The 16,079-nt window shown below is 38.9% G+C and overlaps 1 protein-coding gene across 10 annotated transcripts in view; it reads right to left on the reverse strand.

The window, feature by feature from the left end:
* Window positions 1-16,079, reverse strand: part of LOC124130846 (polypeptide N-acetylgalactosaminyltransferase 5-like) — a 390,720-nt gene that overhangs the window by 79,409 nt on the left and 295,232 nt on the right. The window contains exon 1 of one of the 10 annotated variants that reach the window (XM_046493876.2): window positions 12,153-12,306. The exons of the other annotated variants lie outside the window; for them this stretch is intronic. The gene's annotated coding sequence lies outside the window, so the exon portion shown is untranslated. Of the gene's footprint in view, window positions 1-12,152; window positions 12,307-16,079 lie in introns of those variants that run through there. 10 annotated transcript variants of the gene reach the window in all.

Raw genomic sequence — 16,079 nt, forward strand, 5'->3', positions numbered from 1 at the left:
GACCAAACCTGGAATTGAAGTAAATAATATTTTAATGATTTTTGATAACGTAATTATACTTAATGGTGTGTTCTATCCATGAATGTTTTGAAGTATTATTTTGTTATCTGCTGTGGCAGTACAAGACATTAGGGAAGGCTCTCCTAAAAGCATTCTCTTTATTTTCAAGCACACACATAAATAATCTCAGAAAAAACACACACAGACACACATTTACATGAACATACAGATATTACAAGCCTCACACAAGTACAAAGTCATTATCTTTTCAAAAGGAGCACATTTCTGCACACATTATCAGGCATTACTTCATATGGCAGGATAGGCAAATCGATAAGTGATTGTTTCATAACATTAACGAATCAGGTATTTCTAGTGCATCCATTGTTTTCATCCGACATGCATCCATTATGGCAACAAAATATAATCTTGAGTCTCTGACATGAAAAACTATTCTATTACATTTCATAATTTATTTTATTTGTTATCTAATATCTGATATAAAAATTATGATGATGATGGTGCCGCGGACGATGGTGATGGTGATGTATCACGGTAATGATGATGACGATATTGATGATTATGATGGTGGTGGTGGGGATGATGACAACGATGATGATGATGATGGGGATGCTCACGATGATGGTGGGGATGCTCACGATGATGATGATGATGATGATGATGATGATGATGGGGATGATGATGGTGATGGAAGTGATGGTGATGGTGACAATGGTGATGGTGATGGTAATGATGATGACGATATTGATGATTATGATGGTGGTGGTGGTGGGGATGATGATGATGATGATGATATATATAGGCTAGCATCTATCTAAAAAGCTATAACTGAAACTACTGATATTTTATATATGCATTTTACCTGATGATAAGTATTACTTGCTAAACTATTATTATATGAAATTATGTATAAATATTACGCCATGATAACTCATAAAAGCACTTGATGTGGATCTAATTATTATAGGAAAACTTAGTATAAATGTTATATCATGATACTAGTATTGTACATATTGTATTGATGTTGTCGATGAAGCTGACACTTAATGCAAGAAAATTTGAGATGATGTCCAATAGATTTAGTTTTTAGCACAAGCAAATCATTTCAACTCTCGTTCCAACAGCGCATATTCATATTACCTAACACACAGAATCAATGATCAACGCATTAAGAAAGAAATCCACAAAGCAACCAGTTAAGACATTTTAACTCATATTCCATTTCAGGCTGGTCCTCCACACAAAAGAAGACCATCTCCTTGAATCGATGTTCAAGAATTAATCACATGGTAGGACAGTTAATATCAACATTTACACAATAAACATTGAGAAGATGTAATTAAAACATTCATCCTTTAATCTGTTTCAATTAACTGGTGGTCAATACACCTATTTACAACATAGCACAGCTGCGTAATAACGTTTGGAAGAATGTTAGCATTTGGTTTGCAAGGCAGGTTATGACAGCATTACAAATGACACTTATTGATGTTCTAAGTTTATGACATTCCATATACTTTGTTAGCTAATCCAACTGGAATCTTGAAACCGATGCAGCTACTCATTAAATGGCTACTAAAGCTTTGTTTATTGCCTACATGTTTTATTCATACGACCTTCGCTCATCTCGTCAGACAGAATCAATATCAATATACTGCTATCCTGACAACTGCATGTCGTATGTTGAAATGAGACTGCTTTCCTTTCAACTGTTGTTGCTGTTGACATGTATACAGTTGTTTTGACAATCTTTGATTGATAATCCATGGCAAGCCTTACGGAGAAATGTTGTATTGATACTGTTTTCCTGTCAACATGTGATACTGTCTGGACAACTAGTTTTACATTTTCAGCTTGTGTAAAATGTGCAAAATCATTTCATAACGGCATGCTTATTCAAGATTCCTTTTTAATTGATATGATATTCCTGACAACTATTATTAATTTACCTTTTCAAACATGAAACACTAAAAGAAAAAGACCCAGGTACTATTAATTTGCTCAGAAGTTAACAAACGTTGTGCTGACAAACATAGGACAGAGTTAATGGTGAAATGAACCCACCATCTGTTTTCTGGCATGCCTAAGGGACGCAACTCTGCACAGTGAATTGACGATTGGGTCACCTGTCTTACCAATTTTTTAGAAGAACGTTTTATTTTTTTTAAAAAGTAACACCACAAATTTTCAATTAAAGGTCATGGTCTCATTACTGTTCTGGATGTGGTACAAAGGAAAAAAGGACAAGGTAGGGAAAAGTCGATGGATGGATGGATGGATGAGCCTGACTGCCAACACCATCTCTCCTGGGGTAATGAAGTAATCAAACAGGATCGAGCAAGACTGTAGTTGGTTATTCATTAAGCATGATGTTTTGTACCGAAATCAATCAAGATGGTAAGTTAGCTAGCAATGAAATATTGATGAAACTCCAAATAGAATATCAAAGCAATACAGATAACCATCTGTTTCAAACAGATAACTTAAAACAATGCAGTTATTCGAAGAAATACTAATAACAACGGAAGAGCAATATCGACGTAAAAACCTCACAGTAACATGACCCATTCCCTTTTGAAATGAAGGGCTTGGTATGAGAGTTATCAGGGCCCATATCACTCGGAGGTGGCGAGTCATTTGCTTATTTCAGGGTCAATGGGCCCCCTGGCAATATAACGCATAGAAACAACCAATTTACCTTCCAAATTATTTCCAAATAACCATATCGAGAACTACATTGAAGTAAGTTGTTAATGCTTCATCTTAAAATCTTCCACGTGAGCAGGGAAATCTGAAAGGTCATGCTAACAGAATTTCTTGTAAATTGATGATGAAATTGCAGCAAAGCACCCATGACCCCCTTCACAAATGATAGTTGTCAGGACAGTAGCTTTTTTTCTGACAAAGATCACTCTCAAGCATCCTGCTATGACATGCGGTGGTTTGTGTAGGGACAGCTAAGGACCAGAAGAGAACCACTTCCAGCTGTTTTTCCAATTTCCCTCGACTACTTTCCAAACCCAATCAGAGCCGAACTTGCTAAATTCAGGGCAATTTCATGACTATTCACCAGCCACAAGGGCTGTTCTAGTGTTAGAAAGGCTACAAAGAGGTTGGGCTCCGTCTTATGTAATAATTTGTTTCCACACTCAACGAATAGCATGAATCGATTCCTACTTCGCCTGGCTTTAAACGGAAATGCCTCCTAAGCCACTTCGGGATATTTTTTCCAAATGAAAAACCCATGAAGATCCAAGCCATGTTGGAGAATGGTGTCTGGTTTAGCACCCTTTAATCCTTTTAGGGTCAACCTTGAAAATTATCACAGTCTGTCGATGGAAGCAATTCGAATTTGAAATGAAAGTGTACCGGGGATAGTTGTGAGGACTTGCCAAAAAGGTCCTTCTAAAATCAACTCCTTCTGCTGCCCATCCTCATTTCACGTTGTAGCGCCCTGAAACTTATTATCATATTACCCCGTGCAACACTCGAACAAGTTTTAATCCAACCAGGGCCAATAATCCACTTTAGAAGCAGCATCAGACTGTGATCAAGTGTATGATTAATTCAATCACTCCATAAAAACAGATCCTCTTGACTTGCTTCGTTGAGTCGGAGCAAGAAAATTGCATTTCGCTTCACCTCCAGTGTAACGCCGAGGTGTGATATTCACACCCCGGGTTTTCCTCTATTAATATTTCACAAGACCAATTTCAAAACTCAATCAATTTTACACCACTATCGTATAACTTTGCGAATGCTTAATGCTTTTTTGAGATTGCACATCAGTCATCGTATTACATCTGATAAAATTGTTCTCAAGACTCATGAGCGGAAAGCACTCTCTAACGAAGGAGGATGAAAAGGGTGTCCAAACCCCATCCCAATGAACACATGTTATTTGATTTGAGGAACCGAGTCAAAATGTTCGCCAAAGCCTTTTAACACAACAGGTGTGACAGTCTTTCCATCAAACGAGAACTTATTGCAATATTCACTTACATACTACTTTCCTATCTCTAATCAAAACAAGAAGATTATCATATTTCATTCTCAGTCACGATAAAAATTCAATTTTGGAAATGGTGTTTCCGTCCTGTTGTTCACACACTAAGGCGCTGAGGTATTATCAAATTACTATTCTCACTTTTCCCCCTCATAGACTAGAACTGGCAAAAAACATACACAGAAGCATAAAAGCCCTTCACATGTACACGGACAATGTATATAAGGAATGTAAGAATAGATTGGAAATGCAAAAGTGAGTGAGTTGGGTTTAACGCCACTTTTAACAGTATTCCAGTTGTATCACGGCGCGTCAGCTTACTGTGGGAGGAAAGCCCGAAGTGATGCAGGTCTTAGACATTAACCACTTCCATGAAACCTGCGAGCACGGGTATGGTGCTGACAAACCTAGAAACATAATCAGGGTGAATCGGGATTTGAACCCACAATCATAGGTTTCTGGCGTGCCCAAGGGATGCAACTCTGCACAGCGAATCGCGGGGCCTTAAACGACTGGGCCAATTGTGCCCCCGGAAATGCAAAAGGTTGAAATGTACAGGATGTAAGCTTTTTTATAAATCTGCAAAACACAGAAATCTTATTAGTCTCATTAATACAAATGCAAACCATAAAAGGAATTAGGATATCAATGAAGAAAACCCAAATTGGTACAGGCAGACCAATGTTGGATTTGAACCCACTGATCAAAGAATCATCTTGCTTGAACCTATTAGAGAAAGGTCAAATAATCACATCACATGAATCCATTGGTAACAGATCCTTTTACAGTGCATGAACTTTTGGTAACAGATCCTTTTACAGTGCATGAACTTTTGGTAACAGATCCTTTTACAATGCATGAACTTTTGGTAACAGATCCGTTTACAGTGCATGAACTTTTGGTAACAGATCCGTTTACAGTGCACGAACTTTTGGTAACAGATCCTTTTACAGTGCATGAACTTTTGGTAACAGATCCTTTTACAGTGCATGAACTTTTGGTAACAGATCATTGACCAGTATATGAACTTTTGGTAACAGATCATTGACCAGTACATGAACTTTTGGTAACAGATCCTTTTACAATGCATGAACTTTTGGTAACAGATCCTTTTACAGTGCATGAACTTTTGGTAACAGATCATTGACCAGTATATGAACTTTTGGTAACAGATCATTGACCAGTATATGAACTTTTGGTAACAGATCATTGACCAGTATATGAACTTTTGGTAACAGATCATTGACCAGTACATGAACTTTTGGTAACAGATCATAGGCCAGTATATGAACATTTGGTAACAGATCCTTTTACAGTGCATGAACTTTTGGTAACAGATCATTGACCAGTATATGAACTTTTGGTAACAGATCATTGACCAGTACATGAACTATTTGTAACATAATTGAACTTGGCCTGAACAATTGGTAACAGATATTTGAACAGAGCATGAACTTTTGTAACATCATTAAACAGTGCATGAACTATTGGTAAGAATTCAGTGAAAAGTGAATGAACAATTGGTAACAGATCAATGAGTGAGTATTATTTTACGCCACTTTTAGAAATATTCCAACGGCATCGGACACCAGATATGGGGTTCACAGATTGTACCCATGTCAGGAATCGAACCCTGATATTCGGTGTGACAAGCAAACACTTTAACCATTAAGCTACCCAACTGCCCCGTAACAGATCAATGAAACAGTGCATGAACTATTGGTAACAGATCATGTGTATGAAACCAAAAGTCAGCAGAAAATTTCACAGAAAAAGTGCATGAATCTAAACCAAATGCCACAGATCGGAATCCATCCTGTACTGCAGGTTTCTCCAGAGACCATAAACTATACTTCATGGTCTGCAGGTTTTACCTACTGGAGCCACCCTGCTTGTAGCAACAGAGACGTGAGAATGGCGAGAACACTTTGATGTGTAAACATCATCATATCATCGGATTCCACTAAACACATCCATCAAACTTTTGAGTCACATCAGATCCAGTGCCCTGAAGTACTGAGTCAAATTACACATCAAATCAAATACACATTTAATTTAAATGTATAATAACCACTGCACACACCCTATAATATCCAAATAATACTAAGATTAGACCCGCTACTACAACAAAATAATCAAACAATATCCTGAACTTATTCCTGTAGCAAATATCTCTTTACACTATTTATCTTTAATGTACACTTATCTATTTCATGACTTTTTCAAAGTAATCCAATCCTTGAAGAAATGATATTCCTACACACCGAAGCATTACACACCAGGCATGCATACTAAACACTGAAGTATTATACACCGGTACCATCCATGCAGACTAAACACTGAAACATCATACACCAGCCATGCAGACTAAACACTGAAGCATTATACACCAGCCATGCAGACTAAACACTGAAGCATTATACACCATCCATGCAGACTAAACACTGAAGCATCATACACCAGCCATGCAGACTAAACACTGAAGTATTATACACCAGCCATGCAGACTAAACACTGAAGCATTATACACCAGCCATGCAGACTAAACACTGAAGTATTATACACCGGCACCATCCATGCAGACTAAACACTGAAGCATTATACACCATCCATGCAGACTAAACACTGAAGCATCATACACCAGCCATGCAGACTAAACACTGAAGTATTATACACCAGCCATGCAGACTAAACACTGAAGCATTATACACCAGCCATGCAGACTAAACACTGAAGTATTATACACCGGCACCATCCATGCAGACTAAACACTGAAACATCATACACCAGCCATGCAGACTAAACACTGAAGCATTATACACCAGCCATGCAGACTAAACACTGAAGCATTATACACCAGCCATGCAGACTAAACACTGAAGTATTATACACCGGCACCATCCATGCAGACTAAACACTGAAGTATTATACACCAGCCATGCAGACTAAACACTGAAGTATTATACACCAGCCATGCAGACTAAACACTGAAACATTATACACCAGCCACCCAGACTAAACACTGAAACATTATACACCATCCATGCAGACTATCATATTTTCTCGAGTATAGTGTGCACTTTTTTCCAAAAAAACACAGCTGTGTAGAAGGGGGTGCGCATTATACATGCCATAATGAGTTTTGATGTTTTTTCCTCCCAACGCAGACATAACTGTGAGCACATAACACTAGAAATACCATGTCAACAAATCCGTACTGAAGTACGCAAACTAATCATGTAATTACACTGGTCTGGTCATAAAAAGTGTTCATTGTATATCTGGCCTTTTGTTTTTTTAACTTATTTCATTAATTTTATTCAAAATTCCCTTCAATATAGTTTTAATTAATTTCGGCAAAATCGTGTGTGAATTTAAGCGATTGGAAGATCGCACAACTCACTATTATTAACAGCAACCACTGTCAGATTACCGCTATTGACGCCGTGAAACGAATGTTAGTTGACAGAGAATGGATACATATATCATAAATGCCATACTTTGACTTGTTAAAAGTCATATTTGTTGTAGTTTGACGATTATATGTCAACACGTAGTTCTTGTGATCATGTGCGCGGGAACCTCAATGGTGACAGGTCAAATTGTTCCGAGTGAAAAAAAATAACCGGCAGTCACAATCAGCTGCACTGAGGCGCTACGCTTAGGGTTATTATTATTTTAAATATATTTAATTAAAGCTGCAACTAAAATAACATGATATTGGAATATATTATTCCTGATAAAAAAAATAGTTTCAGATACAATTTTTCCCGATCCTTGCATTAAAATTCTTTAAAGTTATATCATTGGGTAAGTTTTAACCAAATCACCGTAGATTCCAAGAAAACATGTGTACAGCTGATTGCTGTTTCTGGCTTAGTTTACGAGAAAATACACAAGGTAATCTTAATCCCTGGATGTAAAACAATGCCCAGCAGAACAAAAAATACAATTTAAATTGTAGATCAACATGTCTGCTTATTTTGTATCTCAAATTCCAAATTTGTACTGTCCAAGTTTCTTATCACCTGTTCGTTTAACAGAATTCACGGAAGGGGTACGGTGTCATTTTTTCCGCGCATAATATTCTTTCTTTTTTCCCCAAAATACTGAATCCGCTAGAGGGGGTGTGCATTAGACTCAAGAAAATATGGTAAACACTGAAAAATTATACACCAGCCTTGCAGACTAAAGAAAGCTCTAGATACCTACCAATCACATGGTTGTCAAGCATCTTACAATTGCAGACAATCACAGTGATTTTGCAGCCTATAACTCCACCTCCACACAGCCAACTGCAGAAATGACAACATCAATTCCATGCATGGAAAACTCTCTCCCAAGACACACAGACACACACATGCTGGACCACTTCCAGCTGTCTAGTAGAAAGTTTTCATCACGTTATGAAATAATCTCAAGCAGAAGCAATATAGTTTGGTGTTTCTTAATTATCCTTATTTCAGTTGACGAGCAGGGTGGTGTTTCCTAGCAAAGCCTTCATGTCCAAGGCTGAATCAATGCCTTCTGTGTAAAGGATAGAGATACTTGAACACCCTCCACGTACGCTATTATTTCCCCATGGATAGGGCCCCGCAATCAGGTATAATTGAATCGTGTGTGTCGCTGAAGAGAGATGGTACATTCTCTAATGGATTCGATCACATAGACAAGACGGTGGTTGAGATGGCAGATAGCTCCGACCCTTGTCTAAAGAAGACCCTGTAGGGAGCTCCATACAATGATGCATTACCACGTTCCTGGTGGTACAGGTGCTCCTCTGAAGATATGTGGTGTAACGAGTTTCCACTAATTACGTTAAGTACTCAATTTTATCATTTCTTGCAGAAGGTAACAAACCCAGTGTGTGACTAGAATATCAATATTTTGACAGCTGATACCGAAACATGTCAATTCCTAAATCTTTAGGTTCAAAAGATTCAGAAAAAACATCCTCTAGACTGAATCAAGAATAAACATGTCCATTTCAAGAATTAAACTCAGACAGAATGTGAATTGTGCTCATTTGGACGAAAGGATTTTCAAACTATGTTTCGTGCAGATTCTAACCCAAATAAATGAATTTGTTGTCAGAGAAAGAGACAGCACCCATTATCCATAAACCACACCATAACAGTCCCAGACGATTTCTGCTGTACAATTATTCAACTTTTAAGGTAATATTACCAAAATTCTGCAGTAAAATTACCCAAAGTCTACAGTAAATACATTATCATTTCCCCATCAATACAAAATCTTTTTTTTTCTTTACAAATTTTAATCTCTTGATTTAGACATTTCCCATTTGATGTAGACTTTGTGTCGTTATTTAAATGTTTAAGTGAAAACAACAGTGTTAGAACCTACACCGAAACGTCGCTTCAAACTGTAAAGAAGTTGTTCATCCATATATCTTATCCTTACTTAGTACTCCAACTTCTAAATGCCCCTCAAAGAAGATATTTACTTTAAATTCCATTTTATTGCAGGATTCATATTGTGAGTGAGTGAGTGAGTGAGTGAGTGAGTGAGAAGTGGAGAAGTGATGTGAAAAGAAAAGAAGTGATATGAGACCAAAAAAAGCAATGTGAGAAAAAGAGTGATGTTAGAGTGAGTGAGTGAGTGAGTGAGTGAGTGAGTGAGTGAGTGAGTTGGGTTTAACGCCGCTTTTAACAGTATTCCAGTTTTATCACGGTGTGTCAGCTTAATGTGGGAGGAAAGCCCGAAGTGATGCAGGTCTCAGACGTTTACCACTTCGGTGAAACCCACGAGCACGGGTATGGTGCTGACAAACCTAGAAACATAATCGGGGCGAACCGGGATTCGAACCCACAATCATAGGTTTCTGGCGTGCCCAAAGGATGCAACTCTGCACAGCGAATCGCGGCGCCTTAGACGACTGGGCCACCCGTGCCCCCAGTGATGTTAGAAGAAGAGGTGTAAAGGCGACATCACCATGTCTGGAACTGGGCATAATGCACTTCCATCAGCTATTCCTTTCTCAATAAAAGGATATAATTTGTTAACAGGAATTCTTCAAACATCTTTGAGGAGCAAAACAGTATAGCCTATTTCCTTGTAGGCTGATGTCTGGACAGCAGAATCAATAGTTCAATTCTGAAAATCTCTCTAATTTAATTCCCAATTAAGAGTTTAAACGTCGAAGTACTGGCACTGCAAATGCAGCATGTATCAAGTGACACTACTAATCTCATTATAGAATGACCTATCTTGAAACCCTAACGACAAAATCAAAGTGACATTCATCTTCAAACAATCTTTACAACAAAGTGGAGTTTTTCTTCCCCTATATCTTCCTTGGCATGAAATTCACAGAACTTTGATCAGGAATGTTATAAAAACCTTAACAACGACATTTCCTTTTAATATACCTTAATCAGATTTTTTTGGCAACCCCCCCTCCCCTCAAACCATGTGGGCACTACTGAACTAGGGGGCACTGACAGCTGTGTTAATACAAAATAGTTCCTCAGAGTCCATTTGCATCAGGTAGACTTGTCCTGAGAACACAGCCTAGTCCTGAGAACACTGCCTTGACCTGAGAACACTGCCTTGGAATGAGACAATGCCTTAGTACTGAGAACACTGCCTTGACCTAAGAACACTGCCTTAGTACTGAGAACACTGCCTTGTCCTGAGAACACTGCCTTGTCCTGAGAACACTGCCTTAGTACTGAGAACACTGCCTTAGTACTGAGAACACTGCCTTAGTACTAGGAACACTGCCTTGACCTGAGAACACTGCCTTAGTAATGAGAACACTGCCTTGTCCTGAGAACACTGCCTTAGTAGTGAGAACACTGCCTTGTCCTGAGAACACTGCCTTGTCCTGAGATTACTGCCTTGTCCTGAGAACACTGCCTTGTCCTCAGAACAATGCCTTGTCCTGAGAACACTGCCTTAGTACTGAGAACACTGCCTTGTCCCCAGAACACTACCTTAGTACTGAGAACACTGCCTTGTCCTGAGAACACAGCCTAGTACTGAGAACACTGCCTTGTCCTGAGAACACTGCCTTGGAATGAGAACACTGCCTTGGAATGAGAACACTGTCTGGTCCTGAGAACACTGCCTTGTCCTGAGAACACTGCCTTAGTACTGAGGTACCTGCCTTGTCCTGAGAACACTGCTTTGTCCTGAGAACACAGCCTAGTCCTGTGAACACTGCCTTGTCCTGAGAACACTGTCTGGTCCTGAGAACACTGCCTAGTCCTGAGAACACTGCCTTGTCCTGAGAACACTGCCTTAGTACTGAGGTACCTGCCTTGTCCTGAGAACACTGCCTTGTCTTGAGAACACTGCATTGTCCTGAGAACACTGCCTTGTCCTGAGAACACTGCCTTGTCCTGAGACCACTGCCTTGTCCTGAGACCACTGCCTTGTCCTGAGAACACTGCCTTGTCCTGAGAACACTGCCTTAGTACTGAGAACACTGCCTTGTCCTGAGACCACTGCCTTGTCCTGAGAACACTGCCTTGTCCTGAGAACACTGCCTTAGTACTGAGAACACTGCCTTGTCCTGAGAACACTGCCTTGTCCTGAGAACACTGCTTTGTCCTGAGAACACTGCCTTAGTACTGAGAACACTGCCTTGTCCTGAGAACACTGCCTTGTCCTGAGAACACTGCCTAGTCCTGAGAACACTGCCTTGTCCTGAGAACACAGCCTTGTCCTGAGAACACTGCCTTAGTACTGAGGTACCTGCCTGAAATGCTAAGACAGCCTTTGCACTAAGATGACAGCTTTTGTATCAGCGTGACCTTCAACCCAGAACTGTTCCACAACACTGTACGAATAAACCACTTTTGCACTATATACATGGCTTATGTGTCTGTTGTGTGTCTGTGCTGAAGTACAGCAGTTAGGAAGATCTCAGTGCGAACACTACATTGCAGAGGTACCTTGAGATTGTATCACCTGATCAATAAACGATCGACAAACAAGAAAGTATATACCCTCCCAAACAAAAACATTAGCAAGAACAGCTATCGGAAATGAATCCTTCCCACAGCTGTCAGCAATGGATCATAACAGACACAAAATCGAATTGGAAAAATTGAAAAATTATGAGAGAAAAACAAATGAGTGGTACAGTCAGGCCTACCTTACATACTGTTTTCCTGAAGTCCATACAAACATATCCATTCCTGAAGTAAATTTTAAGTTAATCCCACAGCAAAATGGCAGGAGTCCACGTCCTTTAGGAGTCAACTGAATCAATGCCCCCATAGAATAGGTTCCTCTAAAGCCTGTAGTTAAACACTGCCATTTGCAGCAGAATTGTCGTCTGCTGTCGAAGCCCCTCCACCAATTTTTATGACGTCTGCCTGCATGTGGCTCCGTTTCATGATACTGCCAATGCCCAAAGAGCACACACACTGCTGCGAGTTTGCCCTCGCCTTGCAAGCAATGCGATTAAACGAGAAAACAAATCGAATTAATATCTCCCCATTACTCTCCTCGCAACAGATAGTTTGAGTCAGAAATGGAAGGCAATGGAATTAAACAAAAACAGCATGCAAGCACATTTCGCCCGATCTCATCAATCGCCTATTAACTTGAACATGCTGAGTGATTTAGTATCCACTACAGTGAACATGCAGTGCACGTAGACAATATATGGTCCGAGAAACATTTAACACCAAACATCAGAATATTTACTGTCAAAATGCTTGTGTGTTGTTGAGACTTATATTTTAGATTGAATTCAGACAGGATGATTCTTTAATAATGCACTTCCATTTCATGTGACCAGCATGTTCAACTGGCAGATGTAGCCCCTGTTATCATGGATAACACAGTATGAGGGAATGATAACAGCTCTTACTGACATCTGGACTGATTAATGTGGGAGCTGGGAGGAATACTGAATCCACAAAAGAACTGTGCTTCTTGGGAGATTCAAGGGATAGAAATATCATTTGTGTATACCAGGTTGGTCATGACATGAGTGAGGTAAAATTTAACGTCACAAAGGCAATATTTCAGGCATAGTGTGTAGAAGTGGTGGTGGTGGTGGTTGAGTGAGTGAGTGAGTGAGTGAGTGAGTGAGTGGGGTTTAATGCCCACTCACTCAGTAGTAGTAGTAGTAGTAGTAGTAGTAGTAGTAGTAGTAGTAGTAGTAGTAGTAGTTACAATAAAATAAAAAATAGGTTTCACATGATGACAAATGCAAATGGACTATTTCGTATTAACACAGCTGTCAGTGCCTCCTAGTTCAGTAGTGCCCACATGGTTCAGTTTTTTTTGCCAAAATAAATCTGATTAAGGTATATTAAAAGGAAATGTCGTTGTTAAGGTTTTTCCTGTTCAAAGTTCTGTGAATTTCATGCCAAGGAAGATATAGGGGAAGAAAAAACACTGCATCCGCAACTTTGAAGCTATTGGTTAAACTAACATTTTGTTCCAGTAAAGTCCAAATGGAGCCCAGAACAATGTTTAATTTCTTGGGCAATCTAGACTTGCCAAATCATTTCAGACTTGCATTGGATTCAGTTTCAATTCATTCTCTGTGGTCAGGAAGACAGATTATCGCTGGGTTGAGACAAGGTTGGGAGTGAGTGATTGAGTCAGTTTTATGCTGCTTTGAACAGTATCCCAGTTATATCACAAAATGTCAGCTGGACGTGGGAGGAAAGTCTGAAGCGATAAATGTCTTAGACACTAACCACTTTATTTCACATTAATTTTCTATACTTTTCTGACTCGCCCACAAGCCAAAAGTAAACCATTTAGTAAATATGACAGTTATTATTCAGAGACTTTCAGATTTCAGTGTGTTAATAATTGTATTTTTTAAGCTGAAGATCTTTAAACTTTTCTTTAAGAAGTAGAAATAAATTAAACAGCAATTTTTAAACAATTTGAAAGCAACAATTCTTATTTCATTAACCTAGAATGTGATTAAAATGGAAAAAAATCGGTCCTGGGCTTAGATATCATACATAGTGCATGTTATTTTCAGTCATTACACACCACCCAAGTTTGTCTAGTGGTAGAGCGTCCGCCCAGCGAGCGGAAGGTTGAGGGTTCGACCCTCAGCTGTCTTATTCCAAAAGCTGTTAAAAGAAAGTACTTGTTGTTACCCTGCCTGGCGATGGGCATGAAGGGGTTAAAACAAGGACTGGTCAGCTCGGAGTCAGTATACTGTGTTTGAGTGGGGTATTCGTGTTAAACTGCAGCATGGTATCTCAGTGGGTTAGTAACTTAGTACTCGGCATTAGTGAGGACTAGTACACGCATGCATGCACTATTACCACCTCTATGTCATGATACATGGAAGGAAAAGATTTGAAAAGTCAGGTGTACTTGTTAACTATGATTTGGTGATTGTAGACTTCTTTCTCAGACATTAATTGCCAAGCTTCTGATCATGAAGCTAAACTTATTAGGATTGCTGCAAAAGTCATTTCTATTACTGTATTTTTCAAACAAAAGACATTATAAGACAACGATAAAATTTAACTAGTGGCCATAAAATTTATTCTTGTGTCAAACAGACTTGAATAGTGTATTATTTATGGTTGACTTTTAAAATTCCAACAAAGTTTATAGTTTTCTTTTTTATGACAACATAACTTTTCAATTGAATTTAAATAAAAAGATTCAATTCAATATTTTTAACAAACAGAAGCCTTATGGTGACAAAAGTGATGAAATATTTTAATTTTGGGGGAAAATGTTAAAATTAGAATATCAGCCAAAAACATGCATCATAATATGGCATTAACTCACGTAGCTGCAAGGTCAAGGCCACCTTTAACTAAACACAGTGTTGGAATATCAGTAGATCAAAACAAGTTTATCATTCCTAACCGTGAAAAAAAATATTATTCAACTTGACTGAGGCAGACTGCTAACATTGTCGCTATTACAACTGAAATGAACAAATTTCGATGCATCAAGCACGACAGATACGTCAGAAAGAGATGGATTATTTTTAATAAACATCATTTACTAATCCAAACGGATGGCCATAGCATCGATAACTGACATACACACTGAGCAGTTATTGAATTCAGAATTACATTTGAGGTGAATTTCAAGATGTGAGTAAGTTTGGTTTTATGATGCTTTTAGTAATATTCAAGCAATATTAATGCAGGAGACACCAGAAATGGGCTTCAAACATTGTACCCATGTGGGGAGACGAACTCGGGCCTTCAGCGTGACGAGCAAATGCTTCAACCACTAGGCGACACCGCTGCACTGAATGTTGTTTTATGCGCGGTCAGCATTATTCACTGCAGCCTGGATATAACTGAGGCAAACCAATGGTTGATAGTATGAGCAACAATCCTCACGATTGGGGCATAATCAACCAGGTCACACATTGTAACAATTTTGGTTTTGTTTGGTTAAAAATCCAGTTTCAATAAATGTCAAGATTGTCCGGATTTTAATGGAAGAGTTATCTTTCCTTAACTACATGATGAGACATTGTTGGTGATGAGGTTGAGATGGTGAGTAGTTTTCTGTTTCGAGAAGAAACAGAATTAAGGGCAAACTGGCAACATGGTCAATTTGGAAATACGCTTCTGATGAGACTGATGCTCCGTAAACTTAATTTGTGCTTTGATCCGTTCCCATTTCTCATCATCTGCCAGCAATATTATCTCGAGTGTGATTATTGTCATTTGTCCAGTGATCAGTTTCTGCAGCATAAACTGCCGATGACTCTCCAACATAATCCAGAAACCACATGAACACAATTACAGAAAAGAAACTTTTGCAGTTAGAATGAATCTCGAAAACGCAATATTTCATTGATCATTTTGACAGAGATTGACTCTAAATAGGGATTGGACATTGGCAAACTGTCGGTCCCAGTAAACAAAAGTGGAAAAAACGTTTCCATTTTCACGTTGATGTGCCATTTCCGGTCTAAGCAGTACCCTTTTCCTTACAGCACTACTTAACGTGTATTAAACACAAGAAGATATGGACTGTGCTGTACACTCTCGGGCTTGGTATGGCTGCTTATAAAGATTAATTACCGACAGGGCTAGACATTGGTAGGGGCGCCAGTGCT

Source organism: Haliotis rufescens, unplaced genomic scaffold (assembly GCF_023055435.1).
Source record: "Haliotis rufescens isolate VD_foot unplaced genomic scaffold, xgHalRufe1.0.p SCAF_10, whole genome shotgun sequence".
NCBI lineage: Eukaryota > Metazoa > Mollusca > Gastropoda > Lepetellida > Haliotidae > Haliotis > Haliotis rufescens.